This window comes from Eubalaena glacialis, chromosome 4, assembly GCF_028564815.1.
Source record: "Eubalaena glacialis isolate mEubGla1 chromosome 4, mEubGla1.1.hap2.+ XY, whole genome shotgun sequence".
Lineage (NCBI taxonomy): Eukaryota > Metazoa > Chordata > Mammalia > Artiodactyla > Balaenidae > Eubalaena > Eubalaena glacialis.
Genome location: NC_083719.1, coordinates 19,929,238 through 19,951,558, shown reverse-complemented (window position 1 = coordinate 19,951,558; position 22,321 = coordinate 19,929,238). Strand labels below are relative to the sequence as shown.

The window sequence follows — 22,321 nt, the reverse complement described above, 5'->3', positions numbered from 1 at the left end:
GTCTATGCCTAGAATTTGAATATTATGTTTAAATGACAAAAAATGAATGACTGCTGAATTATTTATCAGGACTGTAAGAGTTTAAGTCAAGTTTTCAAGGATTTATCATATATAAATGCTACACTAAATCCTAGGTCTTCTTCTAAAAATTAAGTAAATATAGATTATTTTAAGATGCTATCCATAGGAAATTGACATGTGTTTAAAAATTTTCTGTTCTTTAAAACTATTATTTGAACTATAAAAAACTCAGGGGGAAAATCATTTATTATTGAAGTAGTGACAATCTTAGCAACCTTGCACTCCTTAAATGAAGATTTAAGAAAATTGTATCTCCATCAATATACTCTCTATCAATCTAGAAAGCATGGGTAAAAAAATATAATGTGAAAACTTGCAATTCTCAAGGGGCTACCTTAACAGTAGGGATTTTGGAGAGTGTACTGTTTTTCTTGAGATTTTCTTGGCATAAAAGATACTAAAGTCATTTTGTTCTTTTCAACAATATTACTCCATTTCTACTCATAGCACAGCACATTAGCTTGTCAAGAAAAATCAACACCTAGCAGATCCAAATATCTTTATAACATTTTTATGGGTTCCTTCTAATGGATGCATGTCATCAAGAAAAACCATTTTGATATAATTTTTATGCTACACAATGATGTTTCATAGTCTATATGAGATTTTCCATTTACAAGAGTTAGAAAAATTTACATATAAAGTGGGATAGTCCAAAAAGTGCCACATCATTAAGTTAAAACATAGCACAACATACCCATTAGTTTAAAATTCTGTTGCATTTCTTTAGTTAAGCAATTTCTGCATGCTATCATATTTCCACAGATAAGTACTGGAAAACAAGAAGCCATAAGAATGATTATTTGAGATACACAGGTTTGTTTTTTAAGGTACTGTTTTGTTTTCACTAATGTTCCCAGAGCTTTTATCAGCTATGCCTAAAAAGCTTCTCTGCTCTCCATCCTTCCACACCATGTTAGTAATGGGACTAGCACCTTGTTGTAACATACTTCAGCCTGGGAAAGATACATCCTTCTCCAAAAAGTCATCACCTTGGATGTTCACTAGAAAATTTTGTGATCTTTTACTTTATCCAGAATATAAATTTGTTCAAACGAGAAATAACCTGGGGGTGACATTGGATTCAGTCTTATTGATTCAGCACAGTAACAAACCTGGATAACAGGGAATACACTTGTTCCCTCCCCATTACTCACAAAATATTTGCATCTTGAAATGGCCAGTTAGAATATTTTACTCAGGCATGGTTTTTCATGTCACAGCTCCTTTAAGAATCCACAGGGAGTCTAAAGGAAATGTCTATGCATTTGTATTAAACACTGTGAAACCCAAGATTCTCAGTATGGTCTCTGGAGTGTCACATACCCTGCTCCTAAGATAAATTTGATCACTTTCCTACTTCTCTAAATGGACAAGTTACTGGAGAAAATGTTACCTTTTATGGACGTATTCCTCGGTTTTCTTAGTTTACTTAAACTTTTACTTACCTAAGTTACTGACATACATGTTTTAAATTCTTCTATTCCTTTGTCTAGTGATTTTACACAATGCTCTCCTGACTACTAATGGGTCATATATATACAAATGTTTATAATATAAATCTAACAAAAATGTCCCAGTTATATACAATGAAAACTAAAAATTATTGCTCTGAGAAACTAAAATGGCCAAAATAAATGGTGAGATGTACCATATTTATGAGTTAGAAGACTCAAGAGGTTAAAATGTCTCTTCTCCCCAAGTTGGTTTTGATTCCAATCATAACCAGTCTCTGTGTGTGTGAGTGTGTGAATGGTAATATAATTCTATTTTTCATGTGAAAATGAGAAGTGCCCAGAAAAAAACAAGGAAACCTTGAAAAAGAAGAAAATAATAGGTTGGCATATATCACCACATTTAAAATCTAACTATAAAGATATACTGGCATAAGCACAGTCAAAAGATAGGTTGAATAGGCATTCCAGAAAATGATCGGCACATATATATTGGCCTGACTTGTGGCAAAATGGCCACTGCAGTTCACCGGGGAAATGGTGGTCTTTTTAAGAAATGGTCTTAAGTGAAAGTGAATCTCTATATGAAAAAATTTACTTTGACCTTATTTTTTAAAGAAGGGAAATGCTTATTGGAGTGGGGGGACAAGGGGACATCACTCTTTCTCTGACATCTCCTATTGTAACTTCATGATTTATGAGTAAGGATGCTGGCCCACCACTGTCAAATGAGTTTCCAGTTCTCCACGTTGCTGTAGTTGAGGGCTCAGACTTGGCCTCATCATTGGGGGTATCCTGTGTCTCTGGCTGCAGTGGGGAAGGTATGCAGAATCTGCAGGCATCTCCAGGTGGCCCAGGGGCTATGGGCGAAAGCAGCTTGTACACCTAACGACTCTTTCTGTTGGTGACCTCTGAAACCTCTGCATCCTCAAACATTGTGATTAGCAGTGAGCTGGACGAGCGTTGACACGTTAGCAATGAGAGGCTATTGCACATCCAGGCGCTACAGACTGACTACAGCGGTGTGTTCTCCCTAAACCGAGCTAAATCACCACTCCAGTCAAACAGCTTGATCACACACTTATTGGTTTTCTGCAGTCTCCCTCTGCCAGCCCATCCATCTTCCTCTTCTTCCTCATTCGCTGGTGGCAGAAGTGGGCAGACGGCCTTTTGCCGGTGGCCACGATGATGGAGCAATCCATGCTGTGGGTATCTGAGTGGGTCTTCCAGGCTTCCTCATCCAGATGCTCCCTGTCCTTGTAACTCTTCTCCAACAGACACTGCGGAAGGGCATCCAATTTGTTCCTGGTCTGGGACATCTTCAATTCTGATTTCTCTACTTTCACCTTCACCGGGAATTTAGTTTGGGTCTCACTACACACAAAAATTAAGCTCAGATGCAATAAATATTCATTGAATGATAAAACTTAGAGAAAAGAAGGAAGAATACATGACCAGGGTACAAAAACATTAGTTAAACACATCACAGAAAGCAATAACCGTAAAAGTAAAGATGGATAATTTGCTCATCACTAAAATTGATAACTTCTATCAACCAAAAATCACAAAAGAAGGAACAAGCCAGAAACAGAGAAAATATTTGCAGTGCAAATATCTGAGTAAGTTCTCCTATCTGGATTTTTTTAATCCCATAAATTAATAAGACAAAGTATAAATAATCTAAGAGAGATAATAATAATAAATGAGGATATCAAAGGCTCCTAAGAATAAAAAAAGTTGTTTCAGCGCAGTACTTATCAAGTAAGTGCATGTCAAACTGTAAGAAGGACAGACACACACACTGGAATTATAATTAAACAGTGATAATACTAAGTGTTGGATAAAATGTGAAGTCAGAGGGAATCATAATTTTCTTGATGGAAGTAAAGATTGATACAATAGGTTTTGAAAACTCTTTGACACTACTGTTAAAACAAAACAAACACCTATTTTATGACTCAGCATTTATACTCATAGGTATGTGTGCAAAGGAAATGAGCGCCAATGTCCACACATACACACACACACAAAGTGAAATTATTTTCATAGCATTTCATGCATAACAGTTAAAAAACAAAAATAACTCAGTGTCCATTAGTGGTAGAATGTATTACCAAATTACGAAATATCCATACAACACAGTGCCTCACAGTAATTTAAAAAAGCAAAAACACACACAAAAATAACTTTTTACACACAACAACACACAAAAAAGTAAGCACAAATAATATATACTCCATGATACCATACATATATAGTTCAAAAACAGTCAAGATTACTTTATGGTGTTAGAACCTCCTTTGTTGGGGACCTATTGACTGAAAAAAAAAATTAAAGGATGCTAGAAAAATCTTGATAAGGGCTATGATAAAACAAGTGTATATTTATGTAAAAAGTCATCTAGCTACAGTTATTTTAGTGCTTTTTATCTCTCTATCTCAAACCTTTTAATAAATAGATCATAGCAGCTTTTCTTATAATATATTAATTTAATGGTAAAAATTTTATGTTGGTTACAGTAAATGGTGTAAAACCTGCAGCTTGTACTGACACTTCAAGTTGCAATTCTTAATTAAGGTTATTATTTTTATAATCATTGTTTAAAATTTCATATATTCCTCACTAAGACATTTACACGGGTTAATTGTAGCTTTTCTTTCTGTACATCATCAAGTACATACACCTGCTAGAAGACACCAGAGAAAGACCTTGAAAAATATATTTATTTTTCAAATACCATAAATAAATACTATCTATTTAATATAGTTAAAAATATCAGTGACTAGTGAGTCAACAGTTAAAATCTAGGGGAAAAATCTAGAGGCTTAAAAACAAGCCTATTTTGCAATCTTTTAAAATATCAATGCCAGTATTTGATTCCAACTTTAAAAAACTTGCAGTGTATACATTTGAATAAGGTAGACACCATAGGATATGTTTTACCAAGTGGCAGTTAGAATTGCTTCTGAATGTATCCATGGTTTAAATACTTGAAGAAAAATACACATATTAATATCTACTCAGCAATATCTAAGATCTACAAAATGATCTAACACTATAGATGTTAATCTTTTATAAATAGCGAAAAAGATCCCCCAAATACAAGAAAAACATTGGCATTATATAAAAAGAAATGAGATGAACAACAATTCTAAGTATGTTCGCACATCCAAAGATGGGACTGCCTACAAACCTACCCTATGTAATACTCCCATCTCAAATATTTATAACATTTTATATTTGGGTTAACTGCTTAAAGGAGATTTTAAATTGTAGATGGCATGTCACCACAAGTAAGAATAAAAATAGACCCCAAATAACAATACACTCTTATAATTTATTCTTCTCAACAAATAAAAATGAATGCCTTTTACTTGGTTTTTATGCCTAACCATTTCTTGGTTTTTATGCCTAACCATTTTTATGCCTAACCATTTAAGTAAGGATCATTGTTTTAAGTCATTTATTCAAGTGTCAATAGCAGGATACTTGAATAATGTGATGCCTAGTTAAATGATAAAAGGTAAATTATCTAATATGTACAAAATAGATAACTAATAAGAACCTGCTGTATAAAAAATTAAAATAAAATTCAAAAAAAAGAAAAAAAAGGTAAAATATGTTTTATTAGAAAACAGCACAATTAAATAGCCACTCATGTGAAAAGCTACAAATAGCTCTCAGGTAACCTGGTAGATGTTACCTTAAACTATAAGTATATACTAAACTAGCAGTAAGAAATGGTTTTCAAAACTGAGCAGAATATAAACTAAAATAGCAGTTATCTATGGGTGGTAAAATTATGGGAGAATTTTTCTTTTTCTTTTTTTTAATATACATTTTTTCCAGTTGTCCACATTGGACCCAAATGCCTCTGAGACAAAGCGCACCATGAACACACGGACAGCAACCACAGGAAAAAACATTGGCATAAACACAGTTGTCTCTATATCACAGGCTCTTCCAAATACATGCGATTTAGTAGTAAAATATAACCCTATAGGAACAGTGATTATTAAACCAGTGAGAAACAGAAGCAGCTTCAGATAGAAGCTCTCATATGTGAAGAGTTTGCAGTATGTTCAGCGCTGCTGTGTCACAGTTCAAGGTGGTTTCACTGGGCCAGCAGTGGGCAGGTCAGAAGTACCCACCTGCCTTTAGGATCTAATGGATGTTACACATGAAACACTATTGAGATATTGAGATTTGGATGTTTTACCTTCTTGAAGGGATAATTTAAGTTTCTCATGTCCTGAAAACATAATAGAGATTTTCAGCAGAAATTTTTTTTTTCAGCAGAAAATTTTTGATGGAAGAAATTTTTGCATATTGGGGTACGGGGAAGCCATTCTGGCTTATACATAATTTCACCTGAAGTTTATGTGAAATAGAACAGCCTGACTTGTGGCCTGTCAAGCATACATTGTACATCTGCTTTAATCATTAAAGAATGTCCACTTTGAAGATAGAAAATGCCTCCCTTCCTATGACAACAATGTTGCCATGCCTTCAAAGATAAGGTTCCCTTCCCAGATGCCAGGGTCATGCGACTTTCTGTGTACATGCTAATCTGTAACTATACACCTCTGTTGAAACCTGAAGGAACGTACCCCTGTCATGTTTGATGAATGTTTTTTGTTCTAATAAGGTATAAAACTGTACTGAAAACCATGCTTGTCTGGAGCACTTTCTTCCTTGGTAGAGGCTGCACTCCTGAGCTAGTCCTCAGCTTGGCTTGAATAAAACTCTATTCTATTTCTTAGTACAGATTCTTTACTGATTATTTGTGTCAACATTGCAATATCTAAAAGAGATTCAATATCTAAAAACAAATCAAATGGAAATTTTAGAATTTAAAATGAAATTAGGATTTCAATATATCCTTTTAAAAGCAGGCTAGACCCAATGTAAGATTATTGAATTGAACACACAGAAATAAAGAGAAGAGACAAATAAAGAGAATGGATAGTGCAGAAAAAAATGGGGGGGGGGGAAGAAATATGTGAGAAACATAAGAAATTCTAAAATATATATAATTTAAGTGGAAATATTTGAAGAAACACTAGCTAAACATTTTCTAAAACTCATAATAGACATTAATCCCCAGATTCCTGAAGTACAATAAAACTTTATAAGAATTAATAAAAAGAAAATCACACCTAGGCACACCTTACTATAGCTGCTGAAATCCAAAGAAATTTAAAAAAAAATGCTTTGCATGAGAAACACTTTTTTTTTTTTAAATTGGGACACAGAAAATGTGAGATTAGAATAGACATAAAATCTATATCATACAAATAACAACCAAATAAATCTTTGTTTACATACTGATATTTGACAGAGTAGGCTTTAGATTAAAAAATGCTAGTGCTAAAGAGAGATGAAGTGTATTTATATTTAATTTTGTACTATAATGTATCTACAACAATGCCAAAGTAGAGTAGATGTTCATTATTTGCTGTTTCTATGCCTGAGTATAATACATACACTAAAGTAAAAATCATCCAGCTTTGTGGGCATATTGTTTGTTTATTTTGTTCAAAAAGTAACCAGTACTATATTGGGGATAGAATTTTCACTTGTGCTTTTGAAAGTAATCTAAAGTAATCTACTCCACGAAGGACATTGATATACACTTACAGATATGCTGAAATAGTATTTACAATTGCCCCTAAACCAAAATCCTAGAAACAATATTAATAACTAGAAATATAGGTTGAATTAGGCAAATTCTGTAGTTTCAAGATAGCCTTACAATGGAAAACCATAAAATAATAAAGCAAAGTTGCAGATATATATTTAGTATCATCTTGCTTATCTAAAACACATTCTCACTTTTGAATACGTCTAAAATATATTTGCAATTCTATTTGCATCTATGTATAATCTGTGCATGTGTATGGAAGGATACATAAAATATGTTGCACTTACCTCTGAGTAGTTGGACTGGGAAACTGCTTGAGAGTGATAAAAAGAGAATCTTTATTTTCTTCCTATTCCCTTTGAAACTTTGTATAATTTTGCTTTGCTATGATTTGTGTGTGTGTGTGTGTGTGTGTGTTGATGTTTCAAAGAACATTTTTTCCTTCATAGAAAAACAGAAACATGCTGTTTTTAAAAAAGATTGCCAACACACACACACACACACACGGTAAAAAAGTGTTCCACAACACTTGCATTATCAGGATTACAGTGAATTGGTTTATCCATTTTGGATAGAATGCTACACTAAGCATATGTCACTGTTTCCCACAGCATTATGAAATTACAACTGTACTTTGCCAAAAAAAGCCAGATGGTCATGATGTACCAATTGCTTATATTGACTATTGTGCCACATTTCAAGCCTGAAATAAGGCTGAAATAGGATGCAAAATACCACCAATTTCCCAGAGCAGATTGTTAGAAGATATTGGCCAATATGAATTTCCAGGCATCATCTCCACCTTGCACATTTCACTGGATGTTTAAAAAAATAGTAAAATAATAAAGCAGTTCTATGTCTAGAAGGAATGAGCATCATTTAATATTTATTCTATATCTTCAATGAATGGTATGGAATTGTCCCTTAGAATTACAATCATATTTTCATAACACTTTGTGGGTGCTTGTGAAATTTGCCTCAGTCTTCCAGAGAAAACCTAACTTATTTGATCTATTTGGATTTCAGTTCTCATCCTTAAAAGATCCCAACTAAAATTTTTAAAAAATAATGTAAAATCATGTTTAAATGCTCAACTTCAAACTACCATATGAAATAAACAAACCATATACTTATAAAATGTAAAGGTTATTTAATGATTAAAATACACAAAAATGTAGGAAAAATAATTTTCCTTAACACCCACCTGACTCTTCTTAAATATCTGGTCCAAAGAATGCTTATAAGAAAGTGAACTTCTCCCTCAAGATGGTACTGAACCAGGACTTCATTCTTGCTGATCTACATTTTCAGTTGTGTGTTTTACATGGTAAGTCACAGGGATGCAAAGATTGCAAAGCATCAACTAAAAAACCAAAATTCAAGCTGGCACAGCAACACTCTACTACACCTTACCACTGTCACTCGTCTTATATCCAACCTTTCTTCTCTTTAATGATTTTGCTTTCCAAATCCTAAACCTCAAAACTATACCACTGATGTTTTCTTGCATGTTCTCTAGGCTCATAAATCAGAAGTAGTGTTTACCTCTTTTAGATTTTTGATCCTGAAAATTTGGAGTTTACTTAATATTTGCTTGGCTACATTTTCTTGCTTTGTATACATTCAAACAGTAAATTTTTTTTTATGGCCAGGTATCTTGCAAAATTCTAATAATGTTTAAAAATCAAATAAAATATAGTTTTAATTAAATTGTGATTATTTCACTTTTCAATTTTCCTAGGCAAAGTGCTAATAATAAAATTGTAAGAAACGTTTCATTAAAATGAAAAATGTTTTAAATTATTTCATATTATGTAAAATATTGACATCAGGACTATATAGAAGTGTCATTAGGTCCGTAAGATTTATAATCAAGGCTTTAGGAAATCTTTGATTTTCTTCTGATTTCTCTCTCTGTCTCTCATTTTGCGGGGGAGGGCAGCTTAGGGTCTAGCTGCCTTTACTTTATATTTAAAAATTACATGTTTAAGTCAACTCAACACTTGATAAAATATTTGTTAGCATTTCCTTAAGTTTATTTTTCTTAACTCATATTTAGCTAATTTTAAGACATCATATTATGTTTTTATATTCAAGATTTAAAGTTTTGTATAAAATTGATAACTTTAATACTTTAACCAAATTTTAGTGTCCCTGTACTTTGGTAAATATATGACTAACTTTAAAAGTTTTTAAGTAACTCCTAATATTTTGTTGTTTTGGCTTAAAGGTAACATCTATTACTCACTAAATATTTATAAATACAGAAGTAGAGAAGAAATGGCAGTATCTTTTATAACCTCACCACAGACAAGCACATTAACAGATAATTTTCTTCATAGTCTCTCCGTAGTCTAGGCTCGAGAAAATGCAATAAATCTTTCTGTGCCTGAAAAGCACTATTCACATTTCTATTCAGAACAAATAAGATATTTGAATGGGTACCATGAAGTGGCTTCAAAAGGTATTTAGAATAGGATGATAGGATAAACATTACAGGAGACAGGTTTCAGCTTGGTTTCAGAGGAATCTCTTTGCTGTCTTAAACTGGATCAGAGTATATTATAGCTGCATTGCTGAAATCTGTATCTTTGATAGAGTCCAGTAACTTTAATTTTCCCCTTCCTGGGTGTGTCAAGTATTTTAGAAAAAAATCAAGTTTCTTTACTTGATTTAATATCTAAAAAATATTGCCCTTGTTATATGTCAAACACTTTATATTTTGTAAGTATAATTAATAGGTTATACCAATCTGTTTAAACATAAAATTAAATAAAAACCACATATCATGGGAAGCACATACAAAAATTTAAAATATTGTGAATTCTATGTTTATAACTAAAAGAACTGCTTTTAAGTTATTCAGCAAATAAGCAGATTGTTTAGTAATTCAAATAAAAATATATCACACGATGTTTCAGAAACAATTTGAAGAATTATATGTAATCCTCTAACATTTCTGTAGCATTTGAATAAAGCTTCTGATAGAATTAACATTATATACTAAACCATTAAAGATTTTCTTTCTCTAATGTTGCCTCAGTTTTCTTATTTTTGTTCGCATTTATTTCTAGAAATATTATATACATGGTTCCCTTTTCATTTTAGATAATTTGTGGTCTAAAAGTTAAATTTTAGGTTACTAAGAAACTTTAAAGGGATTATGTAAATTTTTTTCATAGATCATTGTAATTTATTAAAAGGACAAGTTTTTAAGTGTTATTATGATACAAATCATAACCATAAAATTCACCTATTTAAAATGTATTATTCAATCTTTTATTAGTATGTTGGCAGAGTTGTGAATATATCACCACAATCTAATTCTGGGGAATTTTTCATCAGCTCCCCAAAAAACTCTGTAAACATTAGTAGTCACTTCCCATTATATCTCACCCACTTTACCCCCATCTTTAGCTCTAGGCAACCACTAATATACTTTATCTATAGATTTGCCTATTCTGAACATTTCATACGAATGGAATCACATACGGTCCTCTGTGACTGACTTCTTTCACTTAGCATAGTATTTCAAGATTTATCCATGTTGTAGCATGTATCAGTACTTGTTCCTTACTTTGGTGCTATATATCTACATACTGGACAAAACTCAACGAACGGCCAGACATGGAAAAGCTTTTACATAGTACTATCAGTGTTCATTATTCCATTAATGTAATGGAGTTTAAGTAAAACTTGTTTATGCACATATTACATTCATTTCTCTTTTATAATTTACCATTTATAGATACATTTATTTTGCCTCATTCATTCTTTTTAGTTTTCCATGAATTTTGATTACATATTACATATATGTCCTGTATTATCAATGTATTATTTTATTGTTATGATCGGCCAAAAAAGGCAAAACAAATAAAGCAAACTAAAAATTTCAACATATAAACTACGCAAGAAGCAAAACAAATTTTAAAAAATTAAAAATCGTGTAAATAGTAAAATGATTATTAACTTTCAGAGGCAGCAATTATTTGCTGATTATGGATTTGATTTCTATTATATTTATTTAAATATTTAATTATATACAATCTTATTTCAAGCAAGATGAATAAGGGTAATAACCTGAAAAGATTTTTTCTCAATATAACAGGGAAAGATTTAGAGATAAGGAAGGAAGGAAGGGAGGAAGGGAAGGAAGGGAGGAAGGGAAGGAGGGAGGAAGGAGGAGGAGGGAAAACAGAAAGGAGCAAAGGGAGGAAGACAAGAAAGAGGGAGGGGAGGAAAGCAGGGGAGAGAGAAGAAAGCAGAAAAGGCTGGGAAAAAGGAAGAGAAAAAATGGAAGGAAGAAGACCTTACATGGGTGACTCAGCTATATCTTTAAACATTAGGAAAGATATAGAAAGCTAAGTAACAAAATTAATATCAGCTACATTAAAGGTTTTAGATAAGAGTAGGAACAGATTGTCATTTGTTTCATTTTTCAGGTTTTAAAATTTATTTTATCATGTTGTATTAAAAAATATCTGCCCGACTTGTTTTCTTTGAGTTATCTTTCATTATGTATATATTCATCTGGAAAAAGGCATATAATATTTATCCAAGACTAGATATCACTAATAAGATTTATCTAAGACTAAATATCACTAAAAATTGATATTTTTCTAAACTATATGTATAAATATATATTATTTAACCTTTTCAATATTTATTAAGTGTTTTTAATCGTATTTGTCCTATTTACTTGTTACAAATTGTATTGAAGTTGTTTTTTGTGGAACTGTATTTCTGTGAGTTTCTTGAGTTATTTTAATAATTTATAATTGTATATTTTTGGAGATAGTTTATCTGGTACACACATAATCATGACTTGTATGTTTCTGCAATTTTATTCATTTCAATTTACGTAAAATGCCTCATATAATATTTAATACTTATTGTCTTCAATGCTATTTGATGTAATATTAATATTTATTGATATTATAATTATAGAACTTTGATAATTATTAAAGAAAATTTGAAATTATGGGTAAAATTTCTTAAAACTGTATTTCATCATATATAAGGCATCACTATGCCATGCACTACGCAGTCTTATTTCATCTACCACTAAGAGAGCAAAAACACTGCCAGTAAAACTATACGAAAATGATTTCTCATTCCTGCATTTTTCTTAAATAACATTGTCTTCTGGACCATCAAAGGCATTTGTGAAGCATCATTCTTCACCCCACCAAGTGGTATAGAAGTATAATTAACAAACAAAAATTATATATATTTAAGGTATACCACTTTATGTTTTGATTTACTTATACATTGTGAAGTAATCATAACAATTGAGCTAATTAACATATTCATCACCTCACACAGTTAACATTGTCTTTTTTCTTTTTTTTTCCATGGTGTGGAGAACACTTAAGATCTAACCACTTAGCAAATTTCAAATATCCAATATAGTATTGTTAACTATAGTCACATTGCTGTACATTAGATCTTCAGACCTTATTAATCTTGCATAACTGAAACTTTGTACCCCCTGATCAACAGGTTCCTGTTTCCATACTCTAGACCCTGGCAACCACCATTCTATTCTGTTTCTGTGAGTCCGACTATTTAATATTTCACACATAAATGAGATAATGCAGTATTTGTTCTTCTCTCTCTGACTACTTATTTCACTTAGCATAATGTCCTACAGTTGACCATTCTCCAGATGACCAAAATTTTATGTGTTGCCACAAATGGCAGGATTTCCTTCTTTTTAAAGAATGAAAAATATTCCATTTCATGTACATACCACATTTTCTTTATCCACTCATCCATTGATGGCTGTTTAGTTTGTTTCCATATCTTAGCGCTTGTGAATAATGCTACAATGAACATGGAGTGCAGATATTTCTTCGAAGAACTGATTTCATTTCCTTCGGATATATACCCAGAAGTGGAGTTGCTGGATCATATGGTAGTTCTATTTCTAAATTTTCCAGGAATCTCCATACTGTTTTCCATAATGACTGTGCCAATTTATATTCTCACCAACAGCATAAAAATGTTCTATTTTCTCCATATATTAGAATGATATCTACATTCTAACAGGTGTAAGATGATACATCATTGTGGTTTTGATTTGCATTTCCCAATGATTGTTGATGTTCAGCTCCTTTTCATATAACTCTTTGACATTTGTATTTCTTTTGAGAAATGTCTGTTTAGGTCCTTTGCTCATTTTTAAGTCAGACTATTTGCTTGTATATTTTGGATATTAAACCCTTACCAGATATATGGCTTGCAAATATTTTCTCCCATTCCATAGGTTGACTTTTCACCCTGTTGACTGTTTCCTTTGCTGTGTAGAAGATTTTTAGTTTGATGCAATCCTGCTTGTCATTTTTTGCTTTTGTTGCCCTTGCTTTTGGAGTCATATCCAAAAAAATAATTGACCAGACTCATGTCAAGAAGCTTTTTCTCCATATTTTCTTCCAGTAGTTTTACTGTTTCAGGCTTCATGTTTACATCTTTAATCAATTTTGAGTTGATTTTTGTATATGGTATGAGATATGGGCTTAGTTTCAGTCTTGTCCATGTGGATAACCAGTTTTCCATCATAATTTATTGAAGAGGTAATCTTTCCCCATTGTATGTTCTTGGCACACAATTCTGAAGATGAATTGATCATAAATTTATGGATTTATTTCTGGGTTCTCTCTTCTGTTCAATTGGCCTATATGTCTGTTTTTAAGCCAATCTATACTGTTTTGCTTGCTGTAACTTTGTAATTTATTTTGAAATCAGGAAGTGTAATGCCTCCAACTTTGTTCTTCCTGCTCAACATTGCTTTGGGTCTTTTGTGGCTATGTATGACTTTTAGGATTGTCTTTTTTATTTCTGTAAAGGGATTTTGATAGAGATTGCATTGACTCTGTAGATCATTTGGGGTAGTATAGACATTTTGACAATATGCATTTTTCCATGAACATGGACTGTCTTTCCATTTATCTGTCTCCTTTAATTTTCTTTATTAATATTTTATAATTTTCAGTGAACATTTATGGTTAGGTTTATTCCTAAGTATTTTGTTCATTTTTTTGCTATTTTGAATGGGATTGTTTTCTTAAATTCTTTTTTGGATAGTTCATTGTCTGCATATAAAAAATGACTGGTGTTTGTAAGTTAGTTTTGATCCTGCAATATTATTAAATTCATTTATTAGTACTAGCAGTTATCTTCTTGTGTCTCTAGGATTTTCTACATATATCTGCAAACAGAGGTAATTTTACTTCTTCTTTTCTGAATTGGATGCCTTTTTTTTCTTGTCCAATTCATCTGGCTAAGAATTCCAGTACTATACAAATAGAAATGGCAACAGTGGGCAACCTTGCTTTGTACTATCTTATAGGAAAAGCTTTCGTGTTTTTTCCCCATTGATTATGATGTTAGCTGTGGGCTTGTCATATATGGACATTGTGCTGAGGTGCATTCCTTCTATACCGATTTTGTTAAGAGTTTTAAAAAAAATTTTATCATTAATAAATGTTAAATTTTGTCAAAACTTTTTCCTGCATCTATTGAGATGATCATTTTTTTTCATTCTGTTAATGTTGTGTGTGTAATGTATCATTTCTTAAAAAAGCTCTCCAGTACTGTTTCAAACATTTTCTTCAAATCTTGACAACCCTTACCCAAGTGTTAAGACTGGTTGTAATACTATGGAATAAAAATTAGGTGACAACTTAATTAAATGTAAGTGGAATCATTGATGCATATATTTCAGTCGAGGGGAGGAAATAGAAATAGACATAAGCTATTTTACATATGTTCAGGCAATGTCAACAAGAATGGCTATAATCAGTAATCATTAAATTTGTCTTGGTTTGGGAAGTTTTTCAATACAAAAAAAATATAATGTCTTAAAGTTCATAAAATACAGAACATGAAACATGCCATTAAATGGGTAACACCTATGCAAACCAATTGTCTGTACAAGGGTTAATATTTTTGCTTATGTTTAGCTTATATACTGACTAAGTCTATTTGGCATTTTATATCATTTTTAAGTAGACTTCTATCAAATTGTAAATAAAGTAATTTCAAACCCACAATGTGGATTTCTTGTCTAAAAAAAAATTAATACTTCAGATTTCTGTGGTACTCTTCCTATATCCCTCAACAAGACCAAGGCCCCATTCCTCCATCTTCTAGGAATGTTGACGGATGACAATTTTAATCTAAGTCCTTCTCCAGGAACTGCCTTCAGTCTCTTTATCAGGGTAGCCTGCAGCCCATAACTGTTTAAGCACAACGTTTGCTTTACCACAAAACATAAAGCATGATTTATCTCTTCTCTTCCACACGGGGGACACATTTTAAAACTGATAACATCCAAGAGCAAAATAACTCTTGAAATAGAACTAGGAATCCATATAAGATGCACAAGCCAAACTTGGTTTCAATTATTCCAGTGGGGAGACATAAAAATGCCTATTTCAGAAATGGCATATACAGAAGAACAGATGTTTTGATAACAGTTATCAAACAGATTTCATGTTTATAGTACAGAAAAGTATTAGCTGCTACTGCCTAAAAAAAATAAAAAGACAAAATATGCCATAGCACTTGAATAAAAGTAAATATACACATTTATTTTCCTTTAACTTTAGAATCTGCATGTTGCATGCTGCCTGCTCTAATTGATCATGAAAAACTCAAATCTAGAACCTCCTGGCACAGCTATTCAATACTTCCACCCCTACACCAAATAATTATGAGTATTTGTAAAGCTTAATTACAGGACATTTTCTATTTAAAGTCTGAGTTAATGCACAATTAAATATAAATTTATCATAGTTACTAAAATTTGCTTATTTATAATGAAAATATAAAGAAATTGTAGTACATATTATAAATCACATCATTTACTGCCTCACTCTAATAATTAGTTGCCAATAGCATTATTTTTCCAGGGAGGATTGAGAAGTACATGCATATTTCAAAGGTCAAACAGAAAACTTATCTATAATTATGTGCAGGGAAGCATAGTGTTCTACATCAATTTAAATAATTTCAGCTGATTTACCTTTTATTCTTTATGGCATGAAGCCGTTGTTTGTTTTGTTCCCTACATAGATCATATATGTAACAGTATCTAAAAGTTTTATCTCCCTGATTTCCTCCATACAGGTTCACCTATCAGCTTTTGGGAAATTAGTATGAAACTGAATATAAACTAAGTTTATTAATGAGGTAAGTAATCAGTCTCAGGGGTTGATTAACAATGGATGTTTCAGTTATACTACAGATTTGCCTGTACTTTTAATGAAGTTTAATAAAACTGCATCAGTTAACTATTGTTATATAAAACCACCCAACACCCCTGGCTTGTAACAACACTCATTTATTTTTTCTGATGCATCTGCTTGTCACTGGGGGTTAAGGCAGGTCTTGGCTGGGGCAGTTCAGTTGTGGCAGTTCTGCTGCCCATGGCTTTCCTCTTCCTGGGTCCATGATCCTCTCATGGTGATGTCAAAAGTGCAAGCAAGCTAGTGGAAACGCATAAGACTTTTTCAGGCCTCAGCTTGGATTTAGTGCATTAAAAATTCAACTACTTGCACTTACCATTGTCCTTAGCAAGACACTGGGCCAAACCCAATGCCAAAGGACTCTGCCCACAATGAGGCTATGACAAGGCTATGGATACAGGGAGGAATGAAGGATCAGAGTCAAGAATCCCACCCACCACACATACACACAAACCACAATCGCAGAACAAACTATCAGTACTCCACTGTTATAGTTTTTATTTATTTTTTAATGCAGTGGAGAATAGAGGGCTTTTACTACACTGGTATTAGTTATGCATTTTATAATCTTAGGAGTGCAAACTCTTCCGTAAGAACATAAGCACTTGAAACCCAGATAACAGACATTTATCTTATTTTTGATGATGAAAGAAGAGACTGTGAACCGTTTTATTGTCCAAAAATCTACCCAAGTTCATTATTCATTCAATAAAATTATTGGAGTTCCCTACGCAATCAGCATTTACTAAAACATGGGAATACAAAGGTTTATAGAGGAGATATTCTTGCCGTCTCATATAGGACAGTCTAGGGAAGTTTATATGGCATAAAAGATAACGCGAAGTACAGATAAGAGAGTAAGGGCAACTATGTCCCAGCTTCAGCGTGAAGTAGTTAGGAAAGATAAGTTAAACATTTATCACATTTGGGTTTTAGAAACAGAATATTTCAATACAAGTCTAAAGATAGATAAACAATACAAGTAACTACAATAAGCAAGGTGAGAATTCATAATGGTGTGTTTTACAGCAATAGCACTGAGTAGGAGAGAAATGGACAGTTTGATCATCATATAAGGGGCAGAATCAACAGGAGTTTGTGACTGATTAGAAAGAGGAATGGAAGAGTCAAAGTCAAGTATGGCGCTAGTGTTTAAACGCAAATAACGAAAGAGAAATCAGTAGAAAAGCAGGTTCAGGAGAAAGGCGGTAAGATGATGAGAGATTATTTGATGATATAGATGAAAATTTAATATTTCCTAATGGATTTTCAAGTAGATGTTTTCGTAAGCCATCAGACATATGGATTTGGAACTCAGGAGTATAATTGGGACTAAGACTCATAGAACTGTGTACAAAGGTAGTAGAAGCCAAGAAAAATTGGATGAAATGCAAGAGCTGTGTACCAATTGAGATGAGAAAGGGAGACTGAGAAAATCCCGAGGACCACCAAGATGAAAGGGACAGACAGAAGTTGTGAATATGGTTCCTAAAACAAGGATAGGAGAAATAGAGAGGATATAGTGATGTTTAGTTTTCTTATGTTTCAGTTTATCCGTAGGTCCTCTTGCCCTGCATTCAGTTGAGATCAAAGAAGAAGACAAGAAGTTAACTTCTATTTGCTAAAAAATCAATTAAACCAATTTTCTAATTTATTTTCAACGATTTTTAGCTATCAAATCTTCCCTCCTTTGATAGATACTTAGGAGTCCCCAGTTGTGCTGGAATTTCAGAATCTCTTTGGATCAGTGTTAAAACCATGAGCCACTGTGACATATATTCTGCCAGCCTGTGGTGTGGGCACTGGAGCAGCTAGTGTATCCTTGTCATTGACCAATTACTCTCTACCTTAGGTAGGTAGATTCTACGTAAGGTAGAATCTCAGGGTAAATTATTTTCTTCCCCCAACTTTACTGAGATACAATTGACAAATACAAATTTGTACGTATTTAAAGTGTACAACGTGATGTTTTGATATATGTATACATTGTGAAATGATAACCACAATCAAGTTAATTAACACGTCCATCACCTCAAGGAGTTACCTGTTGTGTTTGTGTGGTGAGAATGCTTAAAATCTACTCTCTTAGCAAATTTCGAGTATATAATACAGCATTATTAACTAGAGTCGCCATGCTGTACATTAGACCCCCAGAACTTATTCATCTTATAACTGAAAGTTTGTACCCTGTGACCAACATCTCTTCATTTCCCTGACTCCCCAGTTCCTAGCAATCAACATTCTACTCTGTTTCTATGAGTTCAACTTCTTTTTAGATTCCACATAAGAGTGAGATGATACAGAATTTGTCTTTCTCTGCCTGGTCTATTTAACTTATCATAATGTCCTCCAGGTTTACCTACATTGTTGCAATAGGCAGGATTTCCTTCTTTCTCGTGGCTGAATAATATTCAATTCATATCCTAAAAAAATCACTGCAGCACCAATGCCAAGGTGCTTTCTCCTTCGGTTTTCTTCTGGGAATTTTATGGTTTCAAGTTAAAAATCTTTAATCCATTTCAAGTTAATTTTTCTAGGTGGTGTAAGATAAGGGTCTAGTTTCATTCTTTCACATGTGGATATTCAGTTTTCCCAACACCATTTATTGAAGAGAGTCCTTTCCTCATTGTGTGTTCCTGATACCCTTGTCAAAGATTAATTGACTGTGTAAGTGTGGATTTATTGTTGGTCTAGTATGTTCAAAAATTTGAAGAATTAATATTATTAAAATGTCCATATGACCCAAAGAAATCTACAGATTCTACACAATCCCTACCAAAACTGCAATGGCATTTTTCACAGAAATAGAAGAAAAAAAAAAAAAAAAAAAACTCTTACAATTTAATGGAACCACAAAAGACACCCTGATAGCCAAAGCAATCTTGAGAAAGACAAACAAAGCTTGGAGGCATCACACTTTCTGATTTCAAATTATATTACAATGCTCAGGGTAAATTCTAAGCTTTTAAAGGCAATAGATTTCCACAGAAAGTTTGAGACATTTGAAAATAAAAAGTAATTACTGTAGAAGTCACATATCTTGAAATTCCTCATGTTTCTATGTCTATTAGCTGTCTGGTTATATTCGGGGCACTCTGTTGATTCTAGCTAAATTCCACATTATATTTCACTCTGATAAATGATGGAATTTGGGGCATTCACATTCACCTCATTCTGAGCATATCATAGTGATATCATTCCTTGCAAGAGTCCAACTGGCTACATGCTAAACCCGATACCAAGGAAGGAACTGCATCTATTGACAAGTTCTTCATTATAGGGAAAATAATTAGCTTAAACACATCAGTTAAGCCACTCAGCAACAAATTAGCTTGGCTTTGTAAAAAGATAATATATTAACAATATTATTTTCAAATGATGTGAATTTTCTTCAGGGTCTAATCTAATGGGCTCCTTAACTGATTTTAATTATTGATGGCCACACCTGGTTTTTCTTCCCTTTACTGCCATAGTTCACTCCTGTATTGTACTGCCTACTGGAGTCTCATTGACAAGTCTAGAAAAAAATTGTTAAGTATAAATATCTTCTAGTTCCCAATTCAAGTTACCATATACCTATATTGCACTACCAGTCCTGGGGAACTCTGTCCGGGTCCTGATTTTTGTCTGTCCTCATGCCTACTTTCCTACACCCTAAATACCTCAAACGGAACAACAGGGAACCTGCTTATTGCAGTGCTGCAAGTAAGAACATTTTTAAACATTTTTTTTCTTACTATGTATTTTCTATCTATATCTTTGAGCTCTGACTTATAAATTTCATATTGTATACATTTTCCCTTCCGTGTCAAGTATGACAGATGAATCAACTTGATATCAGAGGAATTTTTCAAAACTGCTTCTAACCATCTTCTTGAGGGAGGAAGCTGTATCATGCTTCCTATTCACAGACATAATCTAAAGAAATATTATCTGCTCTGCTGCAGATTTCAATCATACCTGGATTTATTTAGTGAGTGCTTTCTATTTTCCAGGCACTGTTCTTTTATTTTACATGAACTATCCAATTAAATTCACGCAATAGCTCTATGTATTTGGCACTGTCTTTCCCCAAATTTTATAGAAGTACCTAAGACACATAAAAGTTAAATCACTTGCTAAATGTAATGAAGTTAATAGTCAGTGGAAGCAGAATTTGAAACAGATATTACCATCTTAAATAATATGTAACAGTGCCTCTTCCTACATTTAAACAAAAATATTTTTTTGTGTCGATTACTTCAGAATCTTTTAGAAAATTACACTTAGACTATGGACCTTGTCTCTTATATATCACTATAAATTGGGTCACTACTGAGTTTTAATTCATGTACTCTATATCCCTTTTACTTTTTTACATTTTTAACAAATGAGATATATATTTTTATATTCTTCCAATTTATCAAGATATTATCTTCTTAGCAAATCTTTCAAATAGAGGTCAGCCAAGCTCTTTGAAAAATTCAGTATCATGACATATGCACACAGTACGTTTAATTATACAAATGTTCAAGAATGCTAGATAAATAACACTTATTTGTATTCTTAAGTTAACATCAATGCAAAAACTATTGCTTTATCTTCATCAGTGCTGTTAATAAGATGTCTTTAAAAACATGTATATGTGTAACTGAATCACTTTGCTGCATACCTGAAACTATTACAACATTGTTAATCAACTGTACTCCAATATAAAATAAAAAGTTTAAAAAATATCATAAAAATAAATAAATAAAAATTCCTCCTTTAAAAAAAAAAATCACATTGAAAAGACCATGACAAATTATTGTTGAAGTTCTTAAGGATGGAGATGGAGAGGTGGATAATAGAAATGTCAGAAAGGTTATCTTTTCATCACTAGAAAATTATTTATGCAATTTATCAAATATGCAGTGAATACTTACTCTACCTATTTATCTGACTGAAAAAATAGTCTCCTAAAGTACATTTAACTTGTTCATATTTTTTTGATTATTGAATGTTTGGATTTTTTTTATTACCTAATTTAGTTATGTTTATTTGTTGTGCTTTTCCCCCTCATCGATTAGATCAATTATTTTTTCTTGATTCTGTGTTCTTTTGCTGTGTTGGTTTGGAATTATAGATTATATTTCTCCAAAATATACTTTCATTCTTATCTCCACATCCCTCCAACTTATAAGTTATATTGACCTAAATTATAGGTTTATAACCTTCTATTCTTCATATTAGAAAAATAATGTGCACATCACACACATGTAGACAAATTTACTTCTTCACCACAGCTTTTTGCATTTTGTTTTTTTAATCAATTTTAGTTCCATCCTCATGAAGAATATCTTAAAATTATTATTTTTTCCAGAAGAATTGGTGAAGAGTAAATTCTCTATTGTCTTGTGTGCATTATAGTTTTTATTTCTGTGGCTGTTTTAAAAATACTAAGTCTTCCTTAATTCTTCTTCTGTGATTCCTATTAGACATATAGCTTGGGCTTCACATCCTAATCTCCTGGCTCCTGAAGTCTTTCATATTTTCTGGTGTTTCACCTCTCTGTGCTGCATTCAGTGCAATTCTCTGTCATGGGGGATTATGTTTTCATAGGGTTTTAATGACATACTTGATTTTTTGCTCACATTTGGTGGGCTTACTTTTGTGTGAAAATCTTTTCTAATATGAGCTTTTGGAGAATCATTAGTCAAGAAATAATTTTATATTTAAAAAATTAGTTTCTGGCAGGGGGTCGGGTAGCATTTATTCTCACACAATGTGAACCATGTAAATTCAAACCCCAAAACACCATGAAGCCCAGTGTTTTTAAATGATCTGGAGATCCACAGCTGAGGGAAGAAAAGATAATACATGATTGCCATATTTTATCTCTGTGATAGTAAAGTTTTTGTTTTAGTTTTTCT

General features: G+C 32.4%; 1 pseudogene; it reads right to left on the bottom strand.

Annotated features, from left to right (window-relative positions):
- Positions 1-2,147: 2,147 nt before the first annotated feature.
- Positions 2,148-2,887, bottom strand: LOC133090486 (protein lin-37 homolog; annotated as a pseudogene).
- Positions 2,888-22,321: the final 19,434 nt, after the last annotated feature.